Raw genomic sequence first — 23,663 nt, forward strand, 5'->3', positions numbered from 1 at the left:
GGACCAATAAGCTTAATTCCATGTGCAATAGAATGTCAGCTGCCATAAAAGGGAATGCAAGAACAATATTTCTCCTCCCACACTGTAGCAAAAAGCTGGAGTTATGCTGATAATTAGCACAAAAAACACATAAAATTGCAGGAGAGGTTAAATTGATTCATATATTAGGACAAAGTAATTGGATAATGCAATTCTCAAATTTTTTGACCAAATGCCAAAATAAAATATGCACAAAGAAAATAATTTGGGTTTTATTTTTTTTTTTTGTTTTAGTAGGAAAAATTTGCTTTGAGAAAGTATGATATGTATAATAGATGATCAAAAATGATCAAAGCTAATATTACAATTTATACCTTTAAATTTTCCTGGGTGTTTGTACTGCAACATAATCTTTAGCTATTTTATGTGCTGTTCTTTTCAAGTATAGATTGTTAAACTTCTGCAGAGTTAAAAAAATCCTTGAATACAGTGGACAGTACTTCTGACACAGAAAAGACAGAAGCAAAACAACTAAAAAAAAATGTCAAGGTTAATTGAGACACGACTTCTGTATAAGGAAAAATTATATTAACACGCTTAATTTTGGAAAGAAATGATTGGCAGGGGAAAAGAAAGGAACACGAGAAATAGTAAAGAGAGTTTGCTTTTTCAACAGAAGATATGAACAGGAACTGATCAAATTCAAAATGAAAAAGAAAGCAGATTCTTTACAAAATACACAATTAAGTTATGAAAGTCCTTGAAGAAAGAAAGTTACAGCAGTTTAAAACCATTAAAAACCATTCATGAAAATAAAATATACCTAAGGTTATGACCACAGCACACCATCCTTTGCTCAAAAGTTTTCTGAACTGCTATCACCTGGAAGCTAGTAAGATATTCTGTTGAAATGTCATTACATGCAATTCTTTTATTTTTCAGAATTTGCTCATTCATTTGTGTTGCCATGTACAACAACATTGTATGTTGTTGGGGTTCTTTTTTAATACTCTCCTTTGTTAGTACAGAAATTACTACTTGGAAAAAATAACAATTTGTGTGTAAATACATGAAAAGTGCTTCAGAATGTGAAGACACTACAGTTAACAATAACTAATCCTTTATTTAGCTCTGCATGGGCTAAATCATAAGACCTGTGGTTACAAAAGATAGTACAGTTTCCAAAATAACATGGCCAAAACAACCTCGACTAGAAATATAAGTCAGTGTGTTTTACCATTGCATCATTACCTCTGTGCTATATTCAGTATATTACCTATATAGCACATTCCATACTGTATTACAGCCAAATCATGGCTGACATTTCCACTTTTCCTATCCTCTATGCACTGCTTTCTTAGCCATGTAGAGTTAATTTTATGGAACAGAAGTTGAACTTTAATCAGTCGTTTTGCAATCTTTGATTAGTATATTGTCAAGTATTCAGCATTGTTTTTATTAATAATTTTCCGTAATTATTATACATGCATCAGTATTATTTCCAAGGTTCTTGTATTTCAAAGCTCTAAGTGTGTCATGCTTCATTATTCTTCACTTGATCTTTGGAGCTTGCTGCATTGTCTGTAAAAGGAAAAAGAAGAAATGAACAATAAATTCCAATTCTAATGTAACACAGTAGAAGTGATAAATTGTTTTGGCATGTCATAGAAACTAAATGAGTTTCGGAAGATAAACATGTGTTGGAATTTATAGGGTATAAAGTTCATTTTGTATGGCTGTTATAAATCACTGGACAAGAAACTGTAACATACTCAGTATCATACTTTGTTCTACTCTACCTTGGAGCATTTATATCCATCAAAGAAATTACAGCTCAAGTAGAATTTAAGGTGTCATTTATTTACAGGTGGTGATAATGACAAACAAATCCTTACCTAGTGCACTGTGCATGCTCAGGAGCAAAACTGAAAGACACAGAAAAACAGGTAAACAAAATAAATACAACTTTTTTTTGATTTTTTTTTGATGTTGCAGATGAGTTGTTTGATTCTGTGGAGTTAAAAGATGATGGACAGATTCGGAGCAGATGACTATAGTACCTACAGTCTGTTATGTCTTGTTGCAGTGTGTTACAATTGGGTTCGTCGTGTCCAGGGAGGGTGCAGCTGCCAGCACCAGGCATGGGAATAAATGAGACGGATCTTTGTTTCAGAAAGCTCGAGAATCCATTTATTATCCTCAGGGCTCAAGAACCCATTTATTACCCTCAGGGAAGAGGGGCAGGACAGAGAGAAAAGACCAGGCAAAGGCAGGGTCACGGGGTTTTTATAGGGAATTGCAGGATTGTAGTTAGGGTGCGGGTCAAGGGAGGAGTTATTAGCAACACAAAATGGGTAAGATCAAATTCCTGTCTCTTAGGAAAAGGGGCATTCCACAATGGGTTGGTCGACCCAGTCTGATCACAGAATATCTGCTGTTTCTCATGAGGAAATATTCCAGTGGTCATTTAGAACATCCCATAACCTGCCTTTTCCTTCAAAGTTTGTGTTATTTGTTAGCCTGCTTTTAATGGAGGTTCTATTGATGTTCCGAAGTTCCATGAGGACTGCTTCAATGCCCAGTGTGTGGAACAAAAACATGAGAAAGACTCTTCAAATTCCATTATACAGCCCCAAAGTAAATTTGTCACTTCACATGGTATCTTTTATGTGGTGTCAAGGAATTCTTCCTTATATGACTTATACAGATATGTTTATTACAGGTATTTGTCAGATAAATTCTGGTTTTGTTGTCCATGTTAGAAAGGGTGTCTTTGTTAACTCATACATCATCCTCACACAAATAATTTTTTCCTCCATGGCTGTTACCAAGCCTATGGTATTTTTTCTGAATGATTTTTTGATTTTATTTTTGTTTGTGTTGTGGGTTTCTTTTGGAGTTGTATTTTTGCAAGGTGGTTGAGTGGTTTTTTTTTTTAATTACTTGAAATCTTGAAATAATATCATTATCTTACACATCTTAAGAAGCATTTTTTTTAACTCAATAGATTATTCAATTTTTTCCAGGTGTTTCTCCTCACAACATGCAATATTTCTTAGTTTATGTTATTATTAACTCTAGAAGGGCAAGACTATATCCGTGCTGAATCCAGTCATGAAAATTTTTAATTAATTTTTAAAATCAGTTATCAAAGTCATTATGGACAGATACAGACATACAAATACTTAAACATACTTAGAGAAATTTTCTCTTATGAGTATGATAAAAAAAAATACTTAAGATTAAGAAAACTGATAAGATACTCCAAAGAGGCAAATTTCTGTAGAGTTTTACACACAGATTGTGTAATATGAGGAAAAATTTCAGCCATGATTGCCTGGGAGGTCTTCAACAAGTTATCTCTTTTTTTTATCTTGCAGTGGCTGTTTTGAAGTGTACTGATTGACTGAATTAATGTCAAAGATAAGTGCAAACATTGCAATTCAACAAATGTTTTTTTAACCATCAGAATGATTTATCAGCAATTAGTTTTAAAACACAAAGTTTCCTCTTTCCTGCTCCTTTCTTCATCTAAATCTCCCCTGTCTATAAATGAGGAATAAAATGTTCCCTAAAATGGTGTTTTGAAGAGAAATTAAATTTGATTGCCAGAAGTCTCAAAGGAGGCAATATTTCTACATCGAAGTAATGAGAACTTCTTCTATAACATCACAATTTACAGTCTAAATTTATAGTTCATTATCTAGGATAATTGTAATGAGTAGTAAAAATGTGGGTTTACAAGTATCATACCAAAGACTCCAAGTTTCTAGGTATCTAATTCCAGTTTACTGCTTTTAGATTGTTAGATAATGAACGTCATTCTTTAAGAGACTGAATTCTGGTCTACCTAATTTTTTTGATTTTGGTCTTTTCCTTTTGACTAGAAGCAAATATTAGTGAAAATGTTTTGTGAAATCATTTAATGAGAGATTCTAACACTTTAATCTCTCCTTACAATAGTTTGAAAGGCAGTGGCTTGTGTGCTATTCAAAATCAGGAAAGCGGAAGTAGATTAACTGGTAGAAAAACAACATGCTGAGGAACACAGGACAAAAGGAAGTGGTAGAGGTAGAAAGAGGAAGAGGGAAGAACAGAATTATAGATGACAAAATGTTTGAGGATAGGTCTCAGGATTTTTAACTGATTTTTTCTTTTGTAGTTACTTACTGTTGAACTACAGGGGTAAGTGGTACAAAGGATAAGTAAACTTTTGTGTTTTGCTGTGGGGAAGGGATTAGATCTGCAATTCTATACTCTTAAAGACACTGAGGTGAAAAAAGATTAAGCCTGGCATATTACTAACAGAAAGGAAGTTAAGTGAAACATAACATTAGAGCTGAGCAGTATTCATTAAAAGTAGATAGCAGGTACTAGAACAACTGAACAGAAATATAAATTATTTCAAAACTCTATGTCCTTGTTCAACCCGTAATTTTTTTCTTCTGTGCTTTTGAGTTCAGACAGTAAGGATCTTTTTTTAATATTATAGCTTAATGAAAGTATTTTATTCAAATTGGTATATTTAAATTCATGAATATGTAGGAATCCACTCCAAAACATAGGAAGTTATAGCTGAAAGGACAACAAATTTTCACAAAAATTGCAGTACAGAGAGGAGCAACTAGAAAAATTCTCACTTACAAAACGTGTAATTAGGACTTCCATATAATTGCAAAACCAAATCCTCTAGGGTATCAAAGACACCCCTGCACATGTATCTGAAATTATCCTTGTAAAATTGTTTGTTAAAATTTTTCCTGCCTATTAAATTGTCACATTATAATAAAAAAGCTAGAAGGGGAACATCTTAATTAATATCCATTGAAATGAGAACTGCTAATGAAGTATTTTAGAAGGTCATTTCTAAATTTTCCCACTAGGGTGGTTGATAAAGATAAAATAGACATTGACTTTAGTTTGTCAGTGGAGCCTCTATTTCAAGGCTCCACTGTTCACCCTATGTCAAATATTTCTGTTTTTTGAGATGAGGAACTAAGCCTGATTTTACAAAGAAATGTGTTGAAAAAAGATTTCAGGCTTGGAAATCACTGACTTTCATTATAAAAATTTGCATCCTCTGCAGTCCCAGATTAAGATTTAGGAAATCTGACCTGGAAGCTATGAGTATAGTGTTGAAATGGTGAGTGTCCAACTGTAAAGTGCTAGTATGGCCCATAAAACAGATTTGCTCTCTCCAGGGATCACATGTTCCTTGGTTGTTCCTGGTCAGTTTTTCACAGATGTCAAGAGTTAGAGGCCACTGCAGTAGATGGCATAGACAAGTATTTTTTGGAGGAAGAGAAAGTTTATTAAGGTGAATATAAAGAGTGCTATGCCATTTCACAAGGTCCAGAGAATGGGCTTTGGCCTTATTTAATTTGTGATTATAGACATAATATTCACATAACCAAACTAATTTAATATGACCATGTATATTTAACTGAGGCATAGTATGTACCTTGTTCATAAAACTAATTTTCAGCATAGATTAGGCTAACCTAAATAAGGTTAATGAGCACCAGGGTCCCTTTACTGTTCAGGCAATTAAAAAAAAAAAAAAAAGAAGGTAAAAAATTAGTACAAGAATTTGATTACTTTCTTAAGATAATGCACTGCCTTCATTGACTTCCTATAAATTTCTCTTCCTGTCAATTTAGGCACCTCTAATAATGGTCTTCTGTTGCATGGTATAAATCAAGTCCTTGACATCCACTTCTGCAATGTTCAACTATTAAAATAAACTCAATTTTTCTTATTTTTTTAATAGTTCTGATGATCCCAGAGACATTTCTGAGTTTACTCTTGAGGAAGTTGCATGAGTAAAATATATATTTGTGCTGTATGAGCTAATGCAGTTGGTGCAAACAAATTCTTTGCATCTGGAGGGCTACAAATCTGGACCAAATTCAGAGGAGGTAAAAAATATGAAGTTCACCTCTATATTGAAAACTTAAATTATTTAAGAGTTGAAAAAAGAAAAAAAAACCCCTAGTTTTATTTGAAATACATAGGAGAACTCTTGCTTCTAGTTTCATAAAAAGTTTATCTTGTGCCAAAATATAAAAACATCAAAGAAAAAACAAACCAGAAACAAATAATATTTTTGCACTGAGAAAGAAGGATGTGTATTCAGTGAAATTTTGTGGATGTTTCTCCCTTCTGTTTTTTCTGAACCTAGTCTGGGGCAACAAGCTGTAGATAACCCTGCTTGAACAGGTTTTGGACCAGATAACCACAGAAGTTCCTTTCAGCCTCAACCATTCTGTGATTCTATAATTTGTTACAAATTATTATGCGACTTTTTTGTAGTTTTGTATCAACAGCAGTATTAGTAAAAAATGCTATAATTTCATTGTCTGATTATTGTTTAATTAAATTCTGTCATAGCACTATAAAATGGTGGCAATTTTGAGGGCAAAAGGAAATTGGTATGCTTAGAAAATCCCATATGATAATATACAGAAATTTACATGTTATTTAATTGAAATATTTACTTAATACCCAAAATAACATAAGACAAATGAAAAAGTGGCTGCTTATGCTCAATGTTTATGAAAAATACTTCAAAAATATTGAGCATTCAAGGCTATATGCAATTTTTAAAAAATTAAATAATTTAAAAATGTATTTAATTATTTTGACATTGTTTAAATGTACTTGCTCAATTGATATATTATTTTTTCTAAAATAAAGTATTTTATGGAGACAAATTATTTTTGCCAGGGAACGTTTGGACACAGAACTTTTAATTTCAGAGAAGAGTAATTGCTCTATCAGTTAAAATACAGAGGACACAAAAGAAACTTTTCCCAATTATCAGAGCAGTCTGAGATGAAATGCACTGCTTTGTATTTATCTACAGAGTTTTCAACATATTGCTTCACAGTTATCATCCTAATTTTGTGTACTAAGCAAATTGTCACACTTTATGCAAACACCGTCACCTATCCTAAAGTAGTGAAAGGCTTCTGAAAAAACAGAAATGGAAAAAACTTCATTTTTTTACCTAAAAAAACAAAAAAGCAAAGCACAAAATGCAAACAGCTTTGTTTTTTTTCTATTGTGCCCATGCCAGACATAAGAAATGTCAAATATCAAATTTGGCTTCAAAACCCAGATTTTTTATTACTTGCACCAGCAAATACATCTAGTATTAAGTGACCACTGCTTTCTTTTTAGTATCTTTAATATTGCAACAGAAAGTTTTCCTGTTGGGAAACTCCTAAATATGAGTGATAATACATTGAATATTCATCTGGTACTTACATAATCTCCTAAAAATGTTATCATCTTGCTCAGATTAGGTAAAACTGTGAAATACATCCATAGTTTCATGGATTTAGACTCAGGTCTGTTGCAGTCCCACCGATTTACTTTCATGTAGTGCTATTGGAATTTGTAAGCCCGATTTCTTCTATAAACAAGCACTATCTCTAAGTATTATTTAGATTCTATCATGGTTATGCAATTATCGGCTTCTTCTTCTATAATAAGGGTTAGTTTGCATTCTCTTGGTGCTAGACTACTTGTCCAAAACTACTTGTCCTAAAGTTTGCATTCTCTTGGTCTTGGTGCTAAACTACTTGTCATAAGCTACTTGTAAGGCAGCTGAAATTCCAAAATTATGTTTTTCACAAAGTGGCCTTTACATTCTATATAAACACAGCTTATTGTTTTCTAATAATTTATAATTGGGTTAAAGCATAGAACTTGCCCTTTGCGAGGAAGTAAAACTAAATTAATCTTCTGAGACACTAATAACTTTGGACATATCTGGCACAAATTCTATTTGTCAGTATCATGATGACAGGAGTCAGGAAAAAAAAGAAAAGATCTCTCTTTAGTGGATTACACCAAAGGTATTCAAACAGAAGAACATGTGTGACTTGTTTATTCTATTGTTTACCTTTTTATCTTTATTATATTTTTACCAGAAAAACAAAGTATTTTTTTCCAATTATATTTTGAAGAACCTTTTGAAATATAAATCTGATGAGATGCACTCATGCCACTATACAAAAGGACTGTGGCAATTCTCCAGCTTTGTGGCACACATCAGGTGCCCTGACCAGTGGGTAAGAGATGTCCATTACAAATTCTCACCAGGTTGAACATATACACCAGACCATGTGTCAAGGACTGTTATGCTTTTATTATACAGTGCAATTTGATAAGTTCCCACCACAAACTCCTCAGAGGTCCTGGCTCAGAAGCCACACCACAATACTCAAAAGGTGCTGCCTAACAAGGCACAACACACAACTCCACAACCTCCTCATTCCCACAGCAGTGCTCAGTAAAGAGTATGAACTAGAATATGACAGCTGTTCTTTGCCCAGGAGATCCTCAGGAAAAAGACAAATGTCTCTAGTCCTTAGATCCCACATTGGTCCTGCCACATAGATGGTTTGGAACTAGGGTGGTGAGACAAAGTGACCTGGGCATTTGGATTTCCACCAAAAGTCTTATAGCACAAGACTCTTCCAAGGTGCTTTAACACCATTATAATGCTTCTTGACTAATGACTAAAATTACAGCATGTTATATTAGCTATTAGTGTGCCCTTCAAAAAATTTAGAAGCCAATCTTTTGGGTTTTTTGAGGAAAATTGGAAAATACTTACAGCTTTCAAATAAGAAATGGATAGATATTTTAGTCTTTTAAACTGAAACTTGATGTACCAAAGTAAACAATAAAAGAATATGAAAGTTTCTCAAATAGTACCTAAATGTGGAATATGAATTTAGTTTCGAGCTCACAGTACATAAAATGTTATGTACTCTTGCAGTAATGTTTCTAAGAAAATTATATTTCATAGAAGTGTAGTCACTGATCTGACACAGGACTTCAAATAATGTTCTTTGTGGTGAGAGGGGAGAGAAAATCTAGAAACTGTGATGTCAACAGTGTTTATTAACATACTGGAGTTTATATTTTTATGTCTTTGCTGCACTAGCTCAATAGTACATTTTTAAAAATTCTTCCAAACAGAAGAATACAATGCTACTTGCAAATTCTTTTCATTGTTAATGTAACTCAGACTACATAAAGAACCTAATACAACAATGAGCTATTATTAAAATTAATTTGATATGTATCAAAGTATCATATTAACATTAATACCTTGTGCTTTAATTAAGCTCATGAAAGCCAGTACAAGATAAAGATGAAATGAGCAAACAACATTATCTAATAACATTCCTGTTGAAAATCTAATAGCATTTTCTTCTGACCATTTGGGAGCATGCTTTCCATAGAAGTCATTCTAATTGTTCCAGAAAATTGAAAATCTAGTTACAAGAATCCATTGGTAAAACACTGCAACCTGTGTGTTGCACATCAAAAAGAAAAGGAAACATCATATTTATATCAAATCTCTATTTCATGGTCTTTAGCACTTTAACACATAGTTTTCAGCATTTCACTGTCATTAGAAATTGCAGTAAATTTTATTATATTGGTTGGTTTGAAACATTTTTGTACTTTTTTCATGCTGTTTGGAAAATTTTTATGATTTGATTTGAAAAAAGGATAAATAAATGAGACCTAGATCATCATGACACTTTTCTTACAAGCACTTTATCATTTGTTTTCTTTCTAGTATACAGCTTTCCAAGTACAGCTGTAAGGGTATTTGACTGAAGGTGAAGCTAAAAGAGCAGAAAATGGTGAAGATAGATGGTCAAGGTACAGTATATACACAGAGCAAAATTGTTAAAACTCATTTTAGAAATTTAAACAGCAGTCTATGAATGGAAGAAAAGGTGTACAGCAGCTTTTGTATAGTGTTCAGCAAAACCAGGACCAGTCTAGGGACTTAAAATCATTAATTGTTCAAATTCTTCTAAAGTTCAAACTTTAAAAGTTTTGGAAGCCAAAACTTAATAAAAAGCCAGTAGAAGATTAATTATCTCAGCTTTTCTAGAGGTCCCAAGTCCTGATAGGCTTCTGTCATTACTTGTTCCTATTTTGCAAGACTGAAAAATTCACTTTAGTGCAAAACATTTTGAAAGTTGCCAGAATTGCTGCTGAAACTGTCTCTTTAGCACAAATAAGAAAAATAGGGATAGAATTTGATATGGAATCTTACAGAGAATTTAAAATTCTTAAGAGAATCTCTTGTCAGATTTCTTCTGTGACTTTGCTGTCTGATATGTTTGTATACGGACACACATATAGATATTCTTCTATCAAAGTTTTGATTATTTAGTTTGTTACTTTGAAAATCTAGCTATATAAAAAATCATCTTTTAACTGGTCCAGAGATAGTAAATGCCATGTTACTTTTTTCTTTCTTTTTCTTTGATTTCTAAAAATATATTTCTATAGGATATACAAACTTTTGATGATTTTGGACTGAAATTATTTAATTCAAATGCATATAGTAAAGCATGACTTATAAATTTTAGTTAACACTTATTGATAAAATATTTTATACATAACAATGTTACGAACAGCAAAGTATGTAGTTATAATTCACTATAAATTATCTATAAGTAAAATGGAGTTTAGTGGTAAAGGGCTTTCTGATTCTGTATTAGGCTTCATTTTAGTGAGAAGTTACAAAAGAAAATTCCTAAAATTCCCTAGCAGAGTAGTATTGCTTGGGCATGGTTTGAGGTTTCAAAGTGATCACCTGAGTGCAGTTAGGCTGGAAATACATGAACACATGTCACTTCTTTGGGTAAATTTTTTATAGCTTGAGAACACTGTTATTGCCATCCACCCAAGATGTGTGTGTCACTCAGCTGAACTGGACTTTGTGCAACGGATCATTAAAGGGAGTTTTTTGAAGGCTTCCTGAGAACTCAAAATGCACTTGGCCAAGTGATTCACATAGTTTCCTGTCAATGTCAGAACTATCTGCATGTCAGTGAAAAGGACAGGAAGTGTTTTTGATCTTCAATAAAGCAGGAAAGAAACAGAAATCCTTCCAAGCCCTTTAAAGTGTTACAGGTTAAAGCACTTAGATGTTAACAAATGTGCATTAAGTAGAAGGTTCACTTGGATATCTCTCATTATCCTTAAGTCAAAATACTTCTGTAGAGGAAGGAGTGGGGGTTACCCGCATTGTAAATTCATCAGTTTCTTCTCCTTCCCTATGATGTCTTCTCTACTCCAACGGGTCAGTCATTGAGTACTCCAGGTCATATTTTCTAGAGGTGAATCTCTCATTTTTCAGTGCTCAAACAGCTCAAATTTAATGACTTGCTTATCTAGATGGATGCAAGCAGAACTTTTTTTAAAAAAAATTATTTTTTATATCAGTGTACTTAATCCTTGATTATACCAGCAACAATTTCATTCATAAAATCTGAGGTGTGGGATTTGTCTTTTATTATTGTACCATGTAATCTATATTAATAAATTCTGTTACCACTTTTCAAAATTATCTTTCTTATACTAACAAGTAATTTCTGTGTGTTCACGAGCTAGGTTGTTCTTACTGTCTCTTTTCTTATATCCTTATTAATAATTATCATTTCACCTGCTGAATTTTTCTTTAATATGTCAACATGTGTAATGAAAATAAATCTACTCAGGAAGTAGAATTTTTATAAGAAAAATTAATCAGCAGGTGCAGCTTCCTTTACATACATATTCATGTACATACATACTTCAGCCAAGAAACTCTTTAAATTATCTGTACATATTTTCAGCAAGACTAGAAGAACACAGGGCCTGAAGAAACCAATTAGTACTTTTTAAAATTGCACCATTTCTGGATGCATGAAATTTCTTCTTCAGAAATATTCTTATGGACATACAGATACTGACAGGAATGATTAATGTGGCCCCTAATTATTTCACCCTTAAAATCTGGAAATTGTAATTGATTTTTGGTCTTAAAACATGCCTATTTACCTAGGTGACACACTAAATCCCAACACCTCTATTCTTTAAACCCCTGAGGAGAGCACTTACATAGAATAATAAAAAGTCCTCTTTCAGAATCCCAGTTTTACTGACTCTATCAGGCATTTCACTCCAGGCCTTCTAAATTCCATATTGTAACATATTTCTGAAGAATCTTCCCTAAATGTTTTTTGTTTGCTTTTTTTGAGAAAAACTGTTCTAATTTATGTAGAGTAGAATTTCAGTATTTATTCAGAATTTTTTTTTAAATGTGGGAATTACTATATATATATATATATGTAATGATCTACATATCTATATCTATCTATATCTTTATCCAGATGATATTTTTATTTTTTATGCAAAATACAACAGTTTGCATTACAAAGTCTCTAGACCACTCATAGAGCACAAGTTCTTTAATTCGACATGTTTCTCCAAATACCCTCTTCACCAGGTGAGGTGTCCAGAGTACTCACCTTAGATTAGGGGCCATGTGGAGACACATTTTTATGCTATCCCTGATACTATTTTATCCTGGTTTTACAATACCTGAGATCTTGAAATGTCTTCCTACAGATTTCCAGCTTCTGCCAATACTTGTAGTCAGTTGCTGCAAAAAGCCACCCTGTCACTTTATTTTAGCACTTTCCTAGGAATTTGCATAGACAAGCTCTTTTAGGCTTATTCCATCTGTCCAGAATCATGTTTTGTTCCTTTATTCCTTAAAAGGTTAAGTTATTGATAGTCATCAATGGCTTTTCAAAATTTGCAATGCTTAGATATGAACAAGGGATTAGATCAGATCAGCAGGCATTTGAAATTATTGTCTCTTTATGAATGGTAAGAGCGAATTTGAAAAAAACCCCACATTTTCAGTTTAATTTAAAAGAGAAAAAATACAGGATCCTATGACTCAAAATTAGAAGTAGTCTAATTTAGACTCAGTTTACATCTTTTATAGTGAAATTATTTAACAAAAATTAGTGAACACAGTATGAAGAATCCCTCTTCAAGTGAGATTTTGAAAATGACTGTTTTTCCCCATAAAGTATTCATATAATAAACTTTCAGAATCTGTTGTGTACAGTAAAAGATTATTATAGTTGCCTTATGAAAGAGTACTCCAGAATTAGATGAATGATGCATGGTCTTAAAAGATGCACTCTTGGTTAACTTACTAAAAATGTGTCGATTTTAGTAGGGCAAATATCATTAAAAAAATAAAACAAAAAACCACCAAATTAACAACCTCCCCCCAAAACCAACATAAATTATTTAAATTTAATCAATGTGTATTAAACAACCTGTATGAACCATAAAGAGAATGATACATAAACTAAGAAATTAACTAATTAAGATATATGTTAGCCCAGTAGCCCTGAAGACAAAAGGATACATTGGTTTTCAATTTCATGTGATCACAGGAAATCCGAGACAGATTGAGAATTTTTTAGTTAATTAGAAATTTCCTTAACTAGAGACTACTCAGGAGTTTTTTTTCAGAAGCAGAGAGTAGAATTCAAGTAAAGCACAATTACTCTGAACACATGGCAATTTTATTTTGTTTTATTATCTAAGATATTACCTTGAAAATTTCTGACTGGTCAGAAGAGGAAACTTTTTCACAATGCCATTGGAATAATGCCTTCAGGAAAGTGGTGAATTCCCCAATGCTAGACACTTTTAAGACTGTTGGACAGCATGCTGTGCCATCTTACCTCGATTTTGTTTTTGCCAAGAAAAGTTGAATTAGCTGATCTTGAGGTCACGTCCAATCTGAAAGTCCATCATTCTATGAGTCATGATTTGTAGCTACTAACCTTAGCTTGGCTTTATACAAGAAAAAACGAACACTTTGAATCATGAGTCACCTGCTTTTTCTGGCCAGAGAGAGTGTTCTTGACATGGACTCACTTCATTCCACTGTACTGAATTGTAAAGTCTGGATGCCAGCTTTAAAGAGAGAAAAATAACTATATTCTCCAAGCATTCTTATAGATCTTAACTGTGTCTCCTTTCCAATAGAAAAAAAACCACTAAAATGTTATCTAATGAAAATGAAGTACATTCTGTTCTTTGTTTTAAACTACAGCTTGTCTCATATTTATTCCTGAATTAGACTACTTTGGAGGATCTGGATGGAAACAATACAAGCTTATCCATAACCAGTTTCAAGAGTCATGGTAATAAACTAAAATTATTGTTCATTTTCTTTTTTGTGTGCTTCTTGAAAAAATTCTATCAGCTTGAATCATAAATTCAATATAAAATAGGCTTACAATTAAAAGAGATTAAGATTCGCCTCTCTTGCATTTCCTCTCCTTCCTCTTCATAATGTATCTACCAATCTTTGCAGAAACACAATAAATTTGACTGTATGTTCCCTGGTTCTCTATATTTTTTGACTTTTTTAGCATAGGAGCATGTGCCTGAGAATGCTGTCTCAGCAGAAAAAGCTTTCCTACAAGACCAAGCAGTAAGCTGAGGGAAAGTGTATTAGTAAAGTGGCTTCTGTATGCCAAGGCGAAAGCAGGAGAGAGAATGAGGCAGGCTTTGCTTGCTCTGCAATTCTTTAGAAGATGCTGAATTCTGTCTGGCCTCTCTCGGGGGCCTAAAACAACTGCACAATGACTAAGGAGGCAGTTGCAGCTAATTAGCCCTGCAGATCACAGAGTAAGTTTTTATTGCTCTTAAAAAAAAAAAAAAATCCCTTAAATTCTCCCTAGATATAACAAAAACTTCTGTCATCTTTCCATTATCTTTCCTTTACAGTTTCTATGAGAAATGATCCACTTGTTACTTGAGTCAGCTTCTGGCTGAAGTGCCCTATGAAGAGAGGGCCACACTCTTCTGATTTGTAATAGCTCACACACTGTTCCAAAGGACAAGAACTCCTACCTCTCACCCCAGACAAGAGAAATTAGCATCTTTGCTTCACAGCACATGCTAATTTTGACTGGGGTAAGGTTTTTTTCTTAGTGGCCGGTATGGGGCTGTGTTTTGGATTTGTGTTGAACACAGGGTTGATAATATAAAAATGATTTTATTATTGCTAAGCAGGTCTTACACAGAGCCGAGGCATTTTATGGCCTCCTATTGCTGCTCATGAGAAGTTGGTAGGAGACACAGCTGGGATAGGCAACTCCAACTGACCAAAGGCATATTCCATAGTATATGTTCACTATATAAAATAGGGAAGGAAGAAGGAGGAAGAGGTGGGGTGTTTGGGGTGATGGTGTTTGTCTTCCCAAGTAACTGTTCATGCATGATGAGGCCCTGCTCTCCTGGATAAGGTGGATCTACCTGGCCATGGGAAGCAGTGAATGAATTCCTTGTTTGTTTGTGTGCATGGCTTTTGCTTTCTTTATGAAACTGCCAATCTTGACCCATGAGTCAAGATTGCTATTATTCTGCTATTATTCTGATTCTCTGCTGATCCTGCTGGTGGGTAGTGAGTGAGAGGCTGGATACAACTTGCTTGATGGTTGAGGTTAAACCATGATACATCTTGAGACAATCTGAGAGATGCTGAAGTGTCATGAAATCATATATTCCATAATCCTTTCTGTACCACCCCATACAAAACAACTACTAAGAAGGCACAGGGTAAAGGAAAACAGTAAAACATCTGCTTTTAAATCACAAATATATCAGAAATATTATAAAAAAGAATCAAAACTTCATTTACTGAGAAAGCAAAAATTGCCTAGAACTTAATAAGAAAAACATGTGATGGGAAAGCATCTAGAACTGAAGGACAGATGGAAGAGATCAGAGGAGATTTCAGGTGGTTCAAAATTAACATTAAGGACTGCAGTGGTTCAAAATTAACATTAAGGACTGCAGTGAGTGGGTGAACAGGTGAACAGGATCCTTGAGGGAACAGCGATATAGAAAGGAAGACTTGCCCATACCACCTTACTTTTGTTTCCCTCAAAACCAATTTCTCTGAAGAAGCAATCTAGTGGAGCTCTGAAGAGAATGCATTACTAGTTACTGTGAATAGTATGAATGGCAGTAGTATGAATGACAGGCTAGCAGTCTGCTAATGGACTGTCTCCTGTGAATCTTCCAAACATAGCATCAAGGCAGAATGCCAGAGGTAGCTGTTCAATTCACATGTGTATTTAGTAAAAACTGGTGTCAAGCTGAGATAGAGAAAAGAAAATATGTGCTCAAATATTAATATCAATTATTTGTTTTTGCAGTATTTCCTAAATGGGGGTACTACAAAGAATTTCCCACTTTTCCCACAGCCCAAATACATTGAATGAGACCTTGAGCAATGAACAAGTGCTTTGCCAGTATTTGTAATGATTCTCCTTCATGGTATGATACTGATGATTTTCATCATATGATCATTGAATAATTTAGGTTGTAAAGGATCTTCAGGGTCATATTGTCTCCATCTTACTGCAGTCTCAAGCAAATTATGTGGTTCAAATTCTTTTCAAGTGTTCCCTGGAACTTTAGACTAAAAAACTAAGACTCAGAGCCTGCACCTATTAATGTGCTTATTTGAGCGAATCAGTTTCTCAAAGCTTTGTAGGAAGCTACAATAACATTTCAAAGCTGAAGAGTATCTGTTTCTTTTACTGCCTAACCCTTGCATTGCTCTATTGAACCATTGACAGTATGCCAGAAATCTCAGAGACAGTTTGTGTACTCTTTCTTATTAATTCTATTACTGGTATCTGTCAGTCTTACAAAGCAATATATCAAAAGACAAGGTCAAAATTTTTATTTTTTCTGCCTAAAACAGAATGTAAAATTACACAGTGATATCATAGTGGGTTGACCCTGGCTGGATACAAGGCACCCACCAAAGCTGCTCTATTACCTCCTTCCACAAATGGATAGAGGAGAGAAAATATAGTGAAAGGTTCATGAGTGAAGGACCAGGATTTAGTGTACCTAGTTTTTAACTATAATTATCCTCAGAAGAGATGTTCTCCTATTGTAAATATAGGTGAACCCAGTGGGAAGAAATGATGATGTCTGACTCCAGTTCAGAAGACTGAATGATTTCTTTATTATAATTATAGTATAATACATTAATATACTATTTAAAGGAGATACTAAAACTACATACCTGCTTTTCTAAATACCATACCTAACTAGCTCACAACTTGTGACCTTCCCTCGAGAGTCCAGATACAGGTGGATTGGATTTGCCATAAGGCTCAAACAATTCTCACCAAAATCCAGTCAAGAAATCACCCCAGGTAAACAATTCTCCAGACACATTCTACATGGGAAAAACAAGGAGCAGAAAAAGAAATTTTTGCTCTTTCTTCTTTCTGTGCTCCTCTATGAAAAAATCCTGAGAGAGAGAAGAATGTGCCTACCACATTCTCCCCTTTTATTCTTAACATTTATATAATGTTACTATTCTCTTTTTCATTACTGAGAATGAGTGGCATTGAACTAATTACTTGTGTGCTGATTACAAAACATTCTGTTCATTCCTCATTAACCTTATGAGCCACTAAGAAATATTGAGCTGACCTGACATATTTTCTTTGTCCCCTTTGTGGCTTGTCAGGCACTTAATCACTATATTTCCGTAGGAATTACTTATATCTTTGTCAGTGTGCATTTTTGTTTTCACATTGCTATACCAAAACCGTGAAGATTTGGAATGCTTACATGCAGGTCTAATAGAACAGAATAATTTTTTCAAAAGCAGTAGTTGCAATGTAGAGCAACTTACAATGACATTGAATTTAAACAACACAGAAACAGAAGGTTCAGAAATAAGCTCATCTTTTTTTTAGATAAGGAAAATATTGACTGTGACAACATTGACAATATTCCAAGAGTTGTATACGTTACTTACTTATAATTAAGTAAATCATAGTTAATTAGGTGTAAACTGAGAGAACCAACCCAAAAGAATTAGTAAGGATCAATTCATAATGTTTGATTTACTCTCGTGAGTGTGCTCTTGTTTTCAGGCCTTCGGGTTAGAGTTCATTCCACCAAGATTTATTGCCCACATCTGAACCAGCCCACATCTGAACTCTTTTCACAGTCAGTTGTGGTGGGTCGACCATGCCTGGATGCCAGATATCCACCAAAGCAGTTCTTGTCATTCCTCTCTACAATTGGACAGGGGAGAGAAAATAAAATGAAAGACTCATGAGTTGAGATAAGGACTGGTAGAGATCTCTCACTGAATATCATCATGGGCAAAGCAGACTCTACTTGGGGATCTTAATTAAATTTATTAATAATGAAAAATTAGAGCATGATAATGAGAAATAATATAAATCTTAACACCTTCCTGCCAGTCCTTCCTCCTTCCTAGGCTGTACCTCCCCCAAGTTTTCCAAGAACTGCTCCAACGTGGGTCACTCTTCCATGGGGTGCCATCCTTCTGGCACACCCTGCTTCAAAATGGATCCCCCACATGGTTGCAAGTCTTACCAGGAAACCTGCTCCAGTGTGGTGCCGTCTCTCCACAGGTCTGCAGGTTCCTGCCAGGAGCCTGTCCCAGCACAGGCTTCTCATGAGTTCAAAGCCTTCTTTCAGACACCCACCTGCTCTGGCATGGATCTCCTCTAAGGGCTGCAGGTGGGTCTCTGCATCATCCTTGCCCTCCATGGGCTGCAAGGACACAGCTGCTTAACTGTGGTCCACAAGAGAACCTCAATTCCAGCCCTTGGAACACATCCTTCCCCTCCTTCTCTGCTGACTCTGGTCCAAACCAAAAGATAAATCTGTTCCAGCTAAAACTGTTACACTACCTCAGGTATGTGTGTCTACTGTGTTTCTTTCTGCTTGGTGAAAAATCCTATCTGTGTCTGAATGCAGTTACAACTTTATTTAATTACTGGATTCTTTTTGTTTTTTTTTGTTTTCTACCAGACATTACTATTTTAAATTTTTTAAAATTAGTTCTTTTTATTTTCCCATTCAATTTGCTTCAAGAGTGATACCTGTACATGTATCTAACTGTATCTACTATTGTAAAGTTATACACAAATAATTTAATCAGTAGGATTTTTATCTATATTACCCTTTTTCATGTTGCCTTAGCTCCAAGATAAAATAATTTTCTGGAAATAATTGAGTTGTGATGCAGGAAGATTTTTTCTATATCAAGATATACCACTGCACTCCTACAGATTGAGACTATATTCAGCTATCTTGATTCATCTGAGAGCATGATGCAGACAAAAATTGAGAAGTGGTGATGAATGATTAAAGACAAGAAATATATTAGGCTCTCTTCTTGCATATTAGCAGCACATGACATTTTTGATCACAAGGCATCATTATCCTGACATGCAAGAAGACATATCAGAAGAATTTACCAGTCTCCATTTTCCTGGATTGCTCATGACTCTTCAGTCAAAGGAGACATTTCTATAACAGGATCTTCCTTCTGGGACTCACTAAAAATCTGGGTGTTCTCTATAAAAAGCAAATTTTATTTTTATTTTTTCTTTAGGATATAAAGCACCTAAGTAGTTGCACCATTATTGTATTTGGAAAAAAAATGAAAAAAGGCAACATTGTAGGCTTCCATACATAATTCAAGCAAATATGAATTGCACTAGGCAACAGTAAAAATAACTTACAGTTCTGGTACAATTTCCTTTAGCAGAAAGCCTCATACAATAAATTTTATCTATAATTTTAGTATATTTCTGAATCCTATACTAGTAGATAAAATGAGGTAACATAGCAGCAGCCTGATAAATATTTTATATATTCTGACTGGATAAACAGATTCAGATGCATCCCAATGCATGATGACTACCATTAGTCATAGTCACCTCTTTATGGCCTCAGCCTTCTGGAAAATTTAATTCATTTGTTATGCTCTGAGCATAACCTGACAACCATGAATATAATAGGCATTTGTTCTTTGCCTGCAACAGTCAGGTCACAGTGTCCAAGTGTTCACAAGGTGCATTCAGTGTAACTGAGCATAGAGCATTGTGGTCACGCTGATGTTGGATAGGAAGCTGAAGTCATGCAAGGTAACATTTATCAGTGCATCATGGACATCCATACCCAAGGAAGCTGATGAACAGCACAGATTCCAACACTTTTTGGTCTCAATACAAGCACAATTTGGCTTTGCTGTCTTTAACAGGGCAAAATTGAGCAGGTAGATTACAAAAACTTAAATCAAACATACTAATAGCTCAGTCCAAACTTTAATTTCTATGTAAGTGTAAAAGAGTACTAAAGAGTTAGAAAAAAAGGAGAAATCTGCAAATTTACTTGTTGTACTTTCAAATCATAGGGGTTTTATTAATGCAAAAACTAAACAGATATTCTTAAAATTTGTAAAGAGCACACTGACACCAGTAAGAACAAAACTTTATTCAGTCAGAAAGGACAAAAGTTGCAGTAAGTATTTTCTATAAAAAAAAAACAAACCAAACCAAAACCCAACCCCCCTCCCCCCACAAAAAAACCCAACCAAACAAAGAAAATAAAGCCAAAAAAAGAAAACCCAAACAAAGAAGAGAAAGAAAGAAGGGAGCAGATGGGAGAAAGTGCCTATCCTAGGCATACTGAAAGCATCTGCCTAGTAGCAGGGCTAGAATAAGGTCATATATTCTCAAGAAGCTTTCACCATTTTGAAATTTCGCCATCATAAAATCCCTTACCCAAGAAGAAAAAAAAATAGAAGGTAGCAGGGAAAAAGCCATGCATATTGTTCTTTCTTTTAAATACTTAAATCCAATTTAGACTAAAGAACACCCAAACTGTGTAAGTACAATCCTATTGTAAGAATCGTTCCAGTTTCTGCAGTCAGAAAAAATCCTCAATGCAGATAGCATTTATAAAAAATCACCTTATCACCCTGTCTTAATGTAGACCAGTGATCATGTAATTTATAAATGTGAATTGTAGCTTTTTCTGTAAATGGACTCATGTAACTCCAAATATGCTTAGCTGGAATACAAGTGAAGGAACTGTTTTTCTTCTCTAAAAGTGGCAGGACTGTTACTTTGTGCTTTCTAATTGGGACATATTTCTACTTAGGTGTTACTTAATGGATAGCAGGTTCAAATTCCTTTGTGATTCTGTATTTCTCTATTGGGTGTAGGTGTAAAGGTACTGCTGTGTGGAGAGAGCTGCAGGGGTGGTCTCTGTTAGGAGCTACAGGGGCTGCCCTGATCCAAACACTGGCATTTCCAGCTGGCTCTGACAGACCCAAAACAGCTGAGCCCAGCAGCCACCATGGTGGCAGCTCTGGGAACATGTATTTAAGAAAAGGCAAACATTTCAAATAAAGGAAGGAAAAGATTTTCTGTTCTTTTTACATTTTATGAGAATAGCAATATTTCTAGGCACCACAACACACATACAGGGAAAACATGGATTGAAAGTAATGATAGAAGTACAGTAGTTAGGAGATTGCTCATATGCTTCTGCTTAAAGAATGAAAAAATAGTTACATAGATAGCCACTCAAATGGAATAAGAAGATCAAGGCTTATAATCATTTAAAGGCTTATTTACCAAACTAAATGACCCCTTCTTTCCACTCTAAATAGTGGATGATTGGATACCTTCATCACAGCTGGTTGCCTACACTGCTTGTGTTTAACTTAAAGTGTCTAAATCTGGAACTGAACTAAGTTTCAGTTCCATGGTTTTAAAATAAACTTGATTACAGGACACAAGGGACTTCTATATACACAAAAAAAAAAAAAAAAGCCAAAAAACCAAGAATAACAACAACAAAAAAAACCCCACAAAAAACCCCAAAACCAAAAAAAAAGCCCCAAAATCCTCAAAAGAACCAAACTGAAGCTGCAGAAGGAGATGCATAGCTTACTGAATTCACACATGAAAGTGGACAAATAAATAGACATACATAGAATGACACAGAGATACCTGTGCAAACAGTCATACGTTCAAGAAAAATAAAACAGACATGTCAGATAAGCTTTTAATACTCACTAAAATCACACATTTTATGAGGTTTTTACAATCCAGTGGCTTAGTTTTATCTTATTTATATATATATATATATATATAGATATATGTATATATCTGTATATCAAGATATATATATGTAAAGCTGATAACTGAGTAATTTCAAAGTCTGGGTACTCCATCAAAATGGGAGAAGAAATATCTCCATCTGTAGGAGAAGAATATCTTTATTTTTAGTTTACATCTAAAGTTAATGTTTTTCAGGACATTAATTCTCAAGATCAATCTTTTATAAACACAAGAGTTCAGCTTGTAATGAATTTTTAGAACAAGAGATTTAGCTAGTTTTATTAACCTAGTATGCTGTAGCCTGATTACAAAAAGAAGAAGGAATTATGGAAGATTCTACAATATTTTAATGGCTCATAATATTGAGGTTGTAGATTGGCATATCTATAATTATAAAAGCTAACTCCTCTAATTCAATGCAGACAGGAAAATTCCATTAGCAACCTACAAAATAATGCAATATTTATATGCTCACACATAAAGTAAGAAAACAATATGACAAATTGCATTTGCATTTTGGTTTGTGTTCTCTTTTGAGAATGAAATACAGGTCATAAAGAAGAATATCGGATCATAGCACCAAGTATTGTCTGGAATAACTTGCTGTTTTTTCTTGTTTGTTCCTTGTTCAGTTAAGCCACAGGTAGTTATTTTGAAATTACCACTTTCCTCTGCAATGTCTAGGTCAGTACTGCTTACTTTAACTGCTGAACCTTCTTTACATCAAGCTGAAAATCTTGCCTTTTTCAAGCTGTTTCTCTGGAAATTCAACACTCTCTCTGTTTCCCCAAAACTGTTCATGGTCTTTTCTCCCCCTTATCCCTTCCATCCAGTTAAGGAAATAAGGGTGGGAAAACATAAAAGAACAAAACCTCTTTCAGTATGCAAGGGTCATAGGATTCAACTCTTGCTAATCTCAGATTTAAGTTTGAGCTTGTGATTTTATTTTCCTCATATAATCAATAGGGAGTAATAAGGACCTAAAAGGTTGATTGATGTGGCAACTGTTAAAAGCATCTCTTGTAAAGTCAGCTGAACTGTTTGGAGAATTCAATTTCTCTACAATGACTTTAAAGGATGTTTGAGATGTAATAGTTTTAGATATCTGATTCAATGTGTAAGATTTCCATTAGGTAAGTTAGAGGTTTAAAGTCATGGTCTTGGCTTCATATATTAAGTCAGTAGAAAGACAGAATGACATGGTTGAAATAGAGTAAGAAAGAGGCATGGGATTTAAAAGAAAAGTAATAGTTTATTGGCACATTAAAAGAAATAGTATAGACCATGGTCTCTGTTTTTATTATATTGTATATTCATGAGACCATAATGTTAAAAAGGGATAAAATTATTAAATGTGGAAAATATCTAAGTCTGCATTTGTGGTTCTTGGGCTTTCTGTGACTTTTTTTTTAATTTGTTTGTTTTTAATAAGCTAGGATACTCAGACCATATTAATGAGTGATGAAGCAAAGGAAGAATTAATGAGGATGTGAATTTGCTCTCACAGGAAAATAAGAAAATCCATGAGTAAAATTAATGCTTTGTTCATACAATAATTGTTTACAGTACTTGATTCTTATGCTGGCTTATAGAGGAATTAATTTTTAGCCTATTTCAGCTTTAACTTTAGTCATTTTAAAAATCCCCAAATTTTGCCATGAGACTTGCCATGAACAAAAAGACACAGGAATAATGCAGATGCAGTGCAGACATATTTTGCCATAGTATAGTTATGGGGGTAGCATTTATCTCACTAAGTGTTCATGTCTTTGTTACAGTTAGCTGGAGTTGTTAATCTGAAATAGATTTATAGTTCAGGGAGAATTATCTTATCAAAATATGACC

At 34.1% G+C, this 23,663-nt stretch overlaps 1 long non-coding RNA gene across 1 annotated transcript; it reads right to left on the reverse strand.

Moving 5' to 3' along the window:
• Positions 1 to 1,418: 1,418 nt before the first annotated feature.
• Positions 1,419 to 15,229, reverse strand: LOC146768722 (uncharacterized). Its single transcript, XR_014955919.1, has 4 exons — positions 13,713 to 15,229; positions 13,560 to 13,617; positions 1,875 to 1,904; positions 1,419 to 1,560 (listed from the first exon to the last, which is right to left on the reverse strand). It is a non-coding gene; the product is annotated as an uncharacterized LOC146768722 (long non-coding RNA).
• Between the last annotated feature and the right edge of the window lie 8,434 nt (positions 15,230 to 23,663).

Source organism: Lonchura striata, chromosome 1 (assembly GCF_050655825.1).
Source record: "Lonchura striata isolate lonStrDom1 chromosome 1, ASM5065582v1, whole genome shotgun sequence".
NCBI classification, from domain to species: Eukaryota; Metazoa; Chordata; class Aves; order Passeriformes; family Estrildidae; genus Lonchura; species Lonchura striata.